Raw genomic sequence first — 10,191 nt, forward strand, 5'->3', positions numbered from 1 at the left:
TTGAAGGGGGAGCTAGAGAGAGAGAGCAAGAGAGTATTTGTAAAATATTTTGTTCTTGTTTTTGGAGCCGTTGTGCGTGGAAAACGTAACAATAATGATTTCTTTGATTAGTTAATTTTTTTTTGCGTTTGCTTTTGCACTTTCTGAGTGAATGTGAGTGTTGTTTGCTTTTTTGCATGCAGTGTACTTTTTAGTTTTGTGTGTTTTTCGTTTAGTTCGGTACCGACCGTTATTACGTTTACACACTTTAAGCGGGTTACACTATACACAAAAATAAAGTAAATATTTTACAGTGTTGTTCTTTAACAAAAAAATAAAAATAAAATCAAACGAAATTAAAGAAATAAAATAAAATTTTGGGAAAATTAAAGAATAAGAAATAAATTTACGTATTAAAAAACAACCATTATTGCCGTTTTTAAAACGTCAAACGTAAAAAGTCATTTGTGTCTTTATTAAAAGCGTGCTGCAGTGTTGGTTTGTGCAAGATTGTGCAATTATTAAGTGTTTCAAAATTAAAACAGTTTAAAAACAAAATTTTGTTAAAAATCTTTAAAAAAAAACATAAAGCTAAAGCTCATTACCATCAACAAAAGCAATCTATAAAAGGTGTTGTTTTTTTTAATACAAAGTTTTAATTAATTTTATTTTTATGATTATTAAATTTTAAAGTAATTTTTTATGATTATTTCGATGAAATTTTATGAAAAAAAAAAAATCAAAAAATTTACATTTAAATTTATACAGTGAATGTGTATCAGTTTGTGTTTTTTTTCAAAATTCAGTTTTTGTTTAACATTGAAACGGAAGCTGTATGTTGTTGTTGCGAATTTTTATAACGTGGTTTGAGTGCAAAAACAAAACATTCCATGTCATTTTTTAAACTCAAGTTTTTATACCTACTACTACTCTTACTCTTCTGCTTAAATTTATACATTTCTGTCAACGTTGTGTATGTTTTAATTCCGTTTTTAAGCTTTATACATTGTTGTAGTGTGTCTGTCCTTCCATTCGTTTCGTCCGTCCGTCTGTCTGTCTGTCCATCCATCCGTCCGTCTCTCTGTTTGTCATTTATGTTTTTGTTTGCTTTTTTTTTTTGCATAAAAATATGTCGGTTCTTATTTGTATATTCTGCTGGATTTGGTCTGCTCTGTTTTGTCTCTGATTCTGTGTCTGATTCTGACTCTGTTTTCATTTCGTTGTGTCGGTGTTTAAGTTTTCTTTTTATAATTTTATGCTTTTATTTTACATTAGTTTTTACGTTGTTTGTTCTTGTTTTTTGTTTAAATATTTATGCTTCATAAATTTTTCTGTTTGTTTTTAAAGTGTGTAAGTAGATTTACACACACACACTAACACACATACAAAATTTTTTCAAAAAACTTAATATGTACCCTGATTTAAAATTCAAAGAAATTTAGTTTCAAAAGGGGAATTGAAATTTGAATTTTGATTAAATGTTAAACATTTTTGAAATTTTTCATAAATTTCCATAAGAAATTGTAAAAAAACAGAATAAATCATTCAAATCCTTCTTCAAATCAAAGAGTAATAAAAGCTTAAAGTTATACAGTTTTCGAAATTTTTGGATTTAAGAGAAAATTGTGATAAATTAACTAAAAGTGTAAGATTTTTAAATTCAAATTGCACATATTTAAAGAAAACACAATTAACTTTCAAAAACTTTTTAAAACAACAAAATCCCTCAACAACTTAAAGAAATACGAATTTTTAAAAATAAACATTTTGAATTTTTTTTTTTTAAATAAAAAAATATTTTAAATATTTAAGAATCTCTATATAAATAAGAATTCTTAAAACTGACATTTCCAAATAAAATTTTATTTAAAACAATAAAATCCTACATCAAGTTAAAGCCATATGAAAGCTCAAAGTCATATATCATGGAAAACTAATTGATTAAACTAAATAAGTTTAAAATAACAAATTTTAATAAGAAATTTGTCCTTAAAATATACTTTCTGAAAAAAATCCTAAAAAACTCAAATAATAATACAAACTCTCTGATCCGATTCTAATTTAAAGAAAAATAGAAAAGCCCAAAACTGTAAACTTTGCAATTAAAAAAACAAAAACCTTTAAAAATATATAATTAAACTATTTATGAAAGTTTAAAAGTGCTTTAAAAGAGGATTAAATTAACTTTCAAAAACTTTTTAAATCAATGAAATCGGTTTCCAAAATTAAGAGTTATAAACGTTGAAATATACACTCCTTGAAAAAAAAATTGCAAAGTTTTGATTGAAATAATATTGAACCTAAATACTATTCGTATTATTTAAATAGAAATTATTAAAAAGAACACTTTTATCTTTCAAATACTTTTTAAATCAATCAAATCTGACTTCAATATAAAATTTTATAAAAACTTAAAGCTAAACAGTTTGGAAAATTTGTTAAAAAAAAAAAACAAACAAAAAAATCTTCCGATAAAACAAAATCTTTATAAATTTTAAGTGTTAATTTAAAAATGTAAAAAAGTTTTAATAAAGTAAAAAAACAATCAACAAAATTACAAAAAGTTTAAAAGAAAAATAGTTTAAAACGCATTTTAATCATAAGATTATTTAAAAATTATTAAAGTGTTTAAAAATTCTGAATTGAAATATGTGGTAAACGAAAATAAGTGAAAAATTACGAGTTATTAAAATAAAAACTAAAAGCTTCTCTGTCTAATGGAGTGTTCAGAAAGAAACTTCTGAGAACTAACGGGAATCATTCGAGGAATGATATATAATATTTATGTTTAACTAATCTTCAAGCTAATGGATTTGTGATCTTGCACATCAAAGAAACTTCCACCAAGATACCCCCGGCTACGCTCTTGTAGAGATCGGCAATCACACAGTCTTCCATCTCGTCTAATCAATCTCTGCAATTGCTTTTATAAGGGAAGACCATACGATCTAACATGCACATGGGATCATACAGTGTTCCTTAGTTATTCCTATAAGAATTCTTATAAGAACTAACCGGAATCACTCGGGAGTGAATCTACATTGTGATCTTGAATATCAAATCGATTCAGAAATAGGAGTTTTCTGCAAATAAAAAAAGGTGAAACCATGCATTAATGCTCCTTAAATTTTAACTGAAGTTAAGAATGTATTGGAAAATGCAGTAACACAACCAACAATTCGCCGAATCGTCAAAAGGGATACAATAGTCATGTTGTCGTATAAACCCTTCTCGTGAATTTAAAGAGTGCGAAGTACCCACCAAAAATTGCTTAGAAAAGTGTTCTAAAAAGATTTTTAAGTTTTTAAGACGACGTTATATTACTTGATGAAACGATATTTATCATATATAAAAGCGACGGATATCGAAAGGTATGATGGGAGAGACCTGAAGGTAAAAACATTACACTCACAGTAAAACATGATAATTTGGAGATGTACTTCATTAATTGATGGAAACATTCACAAGGTTTTGTAATTTCGAGTTATAATTTCACGCAATTAATTGTAAAAGGTGATACCTTAAACATAAATACCCCTATCGCCAATAGAAGTGAAATTTGGAAGGGAAAATTGCTATCGTGAACTTGCCGTGAACAATTCATTCACAATAGTTGATTTTGTATGTAACAGTTGTTGAAAATTTACAAAATTCCTTCAACAAATTTTACAACAGGGTAATTTTTCCAGGATAAGAAAGTTTGTGAGCGAAAAAAGTGAAAAGGGATCATATTTCACGTGAAATGTTCATTGGCGATAGTCTTTGATGCCCGTGAATGGTTGTCTAAAAGTGAAAAAAACATCAGAAGTAATTATTTGTCGAATCATTAAAAAAAGGGAGTATAATGCTCAAGTTGTCCCTAAAAACAAGTATATATGAAATGTCGGAAGGCCAAAGGTATAACGAAAACCGAATGAAGAACTGAAAAGGAAGAAACTACTCCCAAAGTAAAACACTGAGGAGAGCAATAGTTTGATGCTGTATATCATCAAAAGGGAAATGGAGCCAAGTTCCAGATGATTGATATATGAACAAGGATAGCATTCTAACGAATAGATTAAGCAATCTGAAGAGATGAATGGGAATTTAATAAAATATAAAATTTTAGCATTACAACGACCCTCTGAACATATAGCCTAAGTTGGGCGTAAATGATTGCTTAACAATTGTCCAAAAGTTATTGATACGACAAAACAATTTCCTAACATAAGGTCCAAAGAAAACGAAAAAATTTAATTAACTTTTTCGATCGTTTATGGGATTGTAGAGAGCAGTTTATTCGTTTCCGAAAGCCCTTACGAACCGAAATTTATTTAATAAGAATAGTGCCCCTTAAGTATGCCTATAAGAAGGATTAACGAATTTCAAGGGCCAAGAGAATCATTTTCCGTAACAGACAGAACATTTTGGATAGTCTGCAAGTGGTTCATTCTTTCGACCATTTCTTGATTTCATTCGGCCAGGGGAATAGGACGATCAGTCAAATGCACTTTTACTTTGGCCACAATTTGACTCAGTATCGTCCAAGTTGGAACAATAAGTGAAGGCAGATAGGAAAACATTTCGACCCTTCGAAATGAGAGACTTGAGTCTCGACGTCTCGAGATGTTGCTCGTAGTTCAGGCATTATGTAATCTGATGGATACGAAGATACCATGATCATTGTAGAAAGTTCTCGAGTTAGTGCCCATAATAGTTTTTTCTTAACCATCAGTGTAGACTACGATCACTTCGTTTCGCTTAACAATGTCTGTAGTCCAGTCTTCTATTGATAGTCAGATAACTTAGATAAGTTCTATCTACATATTTTTTGTGGGATGCTCTTAAAGTCCCGGAACAAGCACAGAACTTTACTTCCGGTGGTAAGCTCAGTATCATATGGGCATCAGTCCATTCGGTTAGAGAACTTGACGAAGTTAACCTAGCAAATGCAAAATCAGTCGATGCAATTAGGAGCAGAATAATGTAACGGTGGGTAGGACCACAAACGAAAGGAGAACGGGAAGTCTCCAGAGTGGGAGCAAGTACGATGTCAGTTCGATGATACGTCTCATGTCTATTCATACAAGACCACGAGCAAAAGTTCAACAAATTGGATCAGATGAATATGACGAATGCAGATCATGTGGTGAGAGGATACTGAAGCATTGGAGCACTTTCTCTGGCAAAGCCAAAACTTTGACGAAATCAGATCAAAACATTTTGCAAGTGTTTCGGAAATTTTAAGGAATAACGTCTAGGAGACTGAGTTTCTGATTTATCGAACGATAATTGTACTTTAAAAGTGAGGACCCGATAGTGGCTCAGATGCATTTTCCCTTTCAACCTAATTTATTTTCTGTTATTAAAATCTAAATTTTTCTAAAAATTCCTTTTGAAAAAGTTTAAAAATAATTTTGCAAGAAATTTTGTAAATAAATCACAGCTTAACACGTAATTTCAGTTTATTTTCAATAACGAATAAGAAGCTGATGAAAAAATACAACTCTAAAAAAGTAAAAGGAAAGAAAAACACTCAAAAATTCAAAAAGGAATAAGAAAAAATTAAAGAAAACAAAAAAAACACATAAAAGGAATCAGGTTTTAACACAACTTGCTCTACTCACATAAACACACACAACCCACATACATACATCCTTACCTTAAAGAAGAAGGAAAAAAAGTTTATTTAAAAACATAAAGATAAAGAAAAAAAGGAACTACAAAAAACAAATAAAAATCAAGTCTAAAAAGCGAAAAAAATAAATAAAATACGAAGACACAACTTCAACAATAAAACGGAAAGGAAAAAAAGCAAAACATACACAAACATTCACTTATGTATACCCGCCGCACTCACTATGAATGCCAGTGATTTATTTTATCAAATATTTTACGCGTGCACGTTTTTGACAGCCATTCATTCTTACTCCTCTTCTTCTTTAGCTCCTTATAAGAATTGTTATTTTTTGTTTTAAATTTTCTTTACATTTTACTTTCCTGTTCTTATGACAATGTGTATGCTTAGCTTTGCTTCATTCACTCACTCATTTAATTTCATTTGTTTGTTTTTTCTTAAATCAACAACAATAAATGAACATGAATTCTTATTGGAATTGTTTGTTGCGTACTGTGTGTGTGTGTAAGTGAGAGAGTGTCTGTGTTTGTTTTCTGTTCAAGGAGCTTGCTCTCACACGTGTGTGCAAAAAAACTACTCTTGCGTTGGTACCGAGTGGTTGTTTTTTTTTTTTTCGAAGGGGAGTCATTACTATGCTCTTGTTTTTCTTTGCTAGCAGGAGGTTACTAACTTGTAGTAATTGCATTTAAAAAGTGTTTTGTTTAAAACTTGTTTTTGTGTTTTGGCATGTTATTGAGTCATTTTTTTGGCAAACAAAACTAGCGGGTGTTGGTAATGAAGAGAAAAGAGAGTTCTTTTTTGATAAGCTCTCTCTCTTTTCCGGTTTTTGTAAGGGATTTTTGTTTGAGTCAGGCATGGAACATTCAGGACTATGGAACTATAGCGATGTCCTCACGAAATTTTTGGTACTTACTACGTCCTTAGTAAAGTTTATAGTCTAAAGTCTAGTTTATTGTATAGTCAATAGTCTAGTTCATAGCCTAGTTAATAGTCTAGTCTATAGTCTAATCGATAGCATAGTCGATAGTCTAGACAATAGTCTAGTCGATAATCTAGTCGACAGTCTAGTCGATAGTCTAGTTAAAAGTCTAGTGATAGTCTAGTCTATAATCTAGCTAAAAGTCTAGTCGATAACCTAGTCGACAGTATAGTCGATAGTCTAGTTAGTTAATAGTATAGTCGATAGTCTAGTTAATAGTATAGTTGATAGTCTAGTTAATAGTCTATAATCTAGATCATAGTCTAGCTTATAGTCTAGTTAATAGTCTAGTCGATAGTCTAGTCTATAATTTAGCTCATAGACGATAGTCTAGTCGATAACCTAGTCGACAGTCTAGTCGATAGTCTATTTAATAGTCTAGTCGATAGTCTAGTCTATAATCTAGCTCATAGTCTAGTTTATAGTCTAGCCTATAGCTTAATCTATAGTGTAGTCGATGGCCTAGTATTTGATCTAGTCTGTAGTCTAGACTATTATCTAGGTTGTCTATAGTCTAGTCGATAGTCCAGCCAATAGTCTAGACGATAGTCTAGTCCAATGTCTAATCGATAGTCTAGTTTAAACCTAGCTCATAGTCTAGTTTATAGTCAAATCTATAGTGCATTCCATGGTCTAGTATTTGATCTAGTTTATAGTCTATTATAAAGTATAGTCTATAGCCTAGTCTATAGTCTAGTCTATAGTATAGTCTATAGTCTAGTCTGTAGTCTATTCTACAGTCTAGTATATAGTCTAGTGTATAGTCTAGTCTGTAGTTCAGTCTATAATCCTGTCTATAATCTAGTCTATAGTCTAGTCAATGGTCTAGTCTGTAGTCTATAGTCTGATCAACAGTATGGTCTGGTCAACAGTATAGTCTGTTCTAGGATAGTCTTTAGTCTGGCATATGGCCTATGGTCTAGTCTATCGCCTAGCCCATAAGTTAGTCTATAGTCTAGACTATTAGCTAGTTTAGTGTATAGTATATAGCCTAGTCTAGTCTGCAGTCTAGTCTGTGGACTAGTCTATAATCTAGTCTATAGTTTGGTATATTGTATAGTGTAGTCTGTAGTCTAGTGTATAGTCTAGTCTATAATTAGTATGTAGTCTTTTGTATAGTCTAGTATTTAGTCTTGTCTACAATCTAGTTTGTATTCTAGTCCATATCCTATTCTATGGTATAGTCTATAGTGCAGTCTATAGTCTAGTCTATAGTGTAGTATATAGTCCAGTCTATAGTCTAGTCTATAGTCTAGTCTATAGTCTAGTCTATAGTCTAGTCTATAGTCTAGTCTATAGTCTAGTCTATAGTCTAGTCTATAGTCTAGTCTATAGTCCAGTCTATAGTCTAGTCTATAGTCTAGGATATAGTATATAGTTTAGTCTGTAGTCCTAGTAGTAAATTGTCTAGTCTACAGTTCAGTTTATAGTCTTTGTTATAGACTAGTCTACGGTCTAGTCTATAGTTTATTCTATAGTTTAGACTATTATCTACTTTTATTTATAGTATAGTATTTAGTCGACTCTATAGTATAGTCTTTAGTCTAGTCTGTAGTCTATTCTATAGTCTAGTCTGAAAACTATTATCTAGTCTATAGTTTAGGCTAGAACTTAGTATATTGTCTTTTTTATAGTCTAGTCTATAGTCAAGCATATAGCTTACTCTATAGTCTGGTCTATAATCTATTCGATGGTCTATAGTCATTTAGATAATAAATAGTACTTTTTCAGAATATCAATTTTCCATGCCTGCATTGAGTGCAGGATTTAGTAATAACATCTTGGCGATTTTTTAATGCATATTAAAAAGGTTTAAGAGATTTTTTTGGCATTTTTCCCTAGTTTCTTCGGGAAGTTTTAAAAGAAAAATTTTAAAAGGTCTAGTTAATAAAATAAATTAATTAGAATCCAAATTATGTTTTTTCATGTTGGCATTACTAGCAACAGTATTACTACAAGTTGACCTCACTGTTTTAATTGTTTTTAGAGAGAGCGAGAGTTGAAAGTACTTGAGTAATTTGAGTTTCTTTTGCCTTAAAAAACAGGATTTATCACATGTTTTTTTTTACAAAAAATGTAATATCATGTTTATTTTACTTTAAGCTATGCGGCGAATTGATTTTGCAAAACCAATATAATTTTAGTTTCCAAACATTGACTTTTTGTTATAGTTTTTTTGTAGCGTTTTTTACCTTTTTTTCATTTAGAATCCAACTAGTTTGGCATAAATAGTCATCGATTTAACAAGAAAGTTTTAAAGTTACATAGTGTTGTTTTTGCAGAGTTTTTTGTAGATTTGGGGCGAAAAAAAAGTTCGTTGAAATTAAAGTTTGTAAGGGAAATGTGTGGGAATTATTAAATTTACATGGATTTTATGTAAAGATTTTTAATGGAATTAAAGGATTAAAAATTATTAATATTTTTGAATTAAAATGTATTTATCTATAACTTAAACAATTTTTTTCTTTTATTTCTTTGCAGATTTTAAAACTACAATTTCTTGAAAGAATTCTACAAAATTAAATAAACTTAAATAAATAACAATTTTAAAGGAATTTTACTAAAATAACATAAAATTCTAAAGAATTACTTAAAAAAAACAACAATAAATAAACGCCTAAGTAACCTATACTCTGGCAACAACAAAAACAAACACATGATTCAAGTGTTTCAATGTTAAAAAAAAAAAGTGAAAAAGTATTAAAAAACAACAATTAAACAAAAAAACCTAAAGCCTAACTTGATTAAAGACTCCTCTCTTGCTCTTATTACAAAGCAACAGAAAAACAACAAAAACAATAATTGTTTTTATAAATTACAATAACAGCAACAACACAAAACATAAACATAATTTACTTTTTATATAATTAAAGCATACACTTCGTTTAACATCGTCAGTAAGTTTGTTTATTTCTTTTTATCCAGCATTTTTCAACTTCGTCATCATCATCAGCAATAACGAAGTCTCTTATTGTCATCATCGTCTTTTTGGTCTTTCGAACCCAAACAGCAAAGTACTTGTTTACTAAGCAAACACTTACACACACACACACACAAACATTTTGTTATTAAAACTCAACTCAAACTTGTTGTTATTGTGTTCTCAAGACAAAAAACAAAAAAAAGTGAAATAAATCTTTAAACAGCCCGCGTTTTATTATTGTTCTTAAAATCATACAATAATTTCAATAAATTATAAATAAATAACAACAAATTATAGAAATAATAATTCTTTTTTTATTTTTAAACCTCAATATTGTCATTAATCTGTATTTGTTGTTATTTTTATCTTTAGAGAAAAATAATACAAATAAAATCCCTGTAAAACGAGTGGAAAATACATAAATTTCGAAAGAAAAATTTCAAGTGTTTTTAAAAAGTAAAATAAATAAAAATAAAATCTCAAGTTTTATTACAAAATAATTATATAAATTTATGAAAATTTAACAAAAAAAATATAAAAAATTAAAGTGTAATTAAATCAGAAAAAAAGTGTTTTTAGAAAAAAAGTGTTTTGAAAAATAACAGCTTCGTTTCGTATTTAATAGAAAATTCAGCACAATTTTTACGAATATGCTATTTGAAAATCCTGCTGTAGCTGCTAAGCTACCCTTCC

General features: G+C 29.3%; 1 long non-coding RNA gene across 1 annotated transcript; it reads left to right on the forward strand.

Moving 5' to 3' along the window:
* The first annotated feature begins 210 nt into the window (after positions 1–210).
* On the forward strand, positions 211–9,934 carry LOC119613851. Its single transcript, XR_005232279.1, has 3 exons — positions 211–609; positions 9,057–9,472; positions 9,871–9,934. It is a non-coding gene; the product is annotated as an uncharacterized LOC119613851 (long non-coding RNA).
* The last annotated feature ends 257 nt before the right edge of the window (positions 9,935–10,191 follow it).

This window comes from Lucilia sericata, unplaced genomic scaffold (genome assembly GCF_015586225.1).
Source record: "Lucilia sericata isolate MDLA Ls3-8-SP2 unplaced genomic scaffold, ASM1558622v1 Contig002375F_arrow, whole genome shotgun sequence".
NCBI classification, from domain to species: Eukaryota; Metazoa; Arthropoda; class Insecta; order Diptera; family Calliphoridae; genus Lucilia; species Lucilia sericata.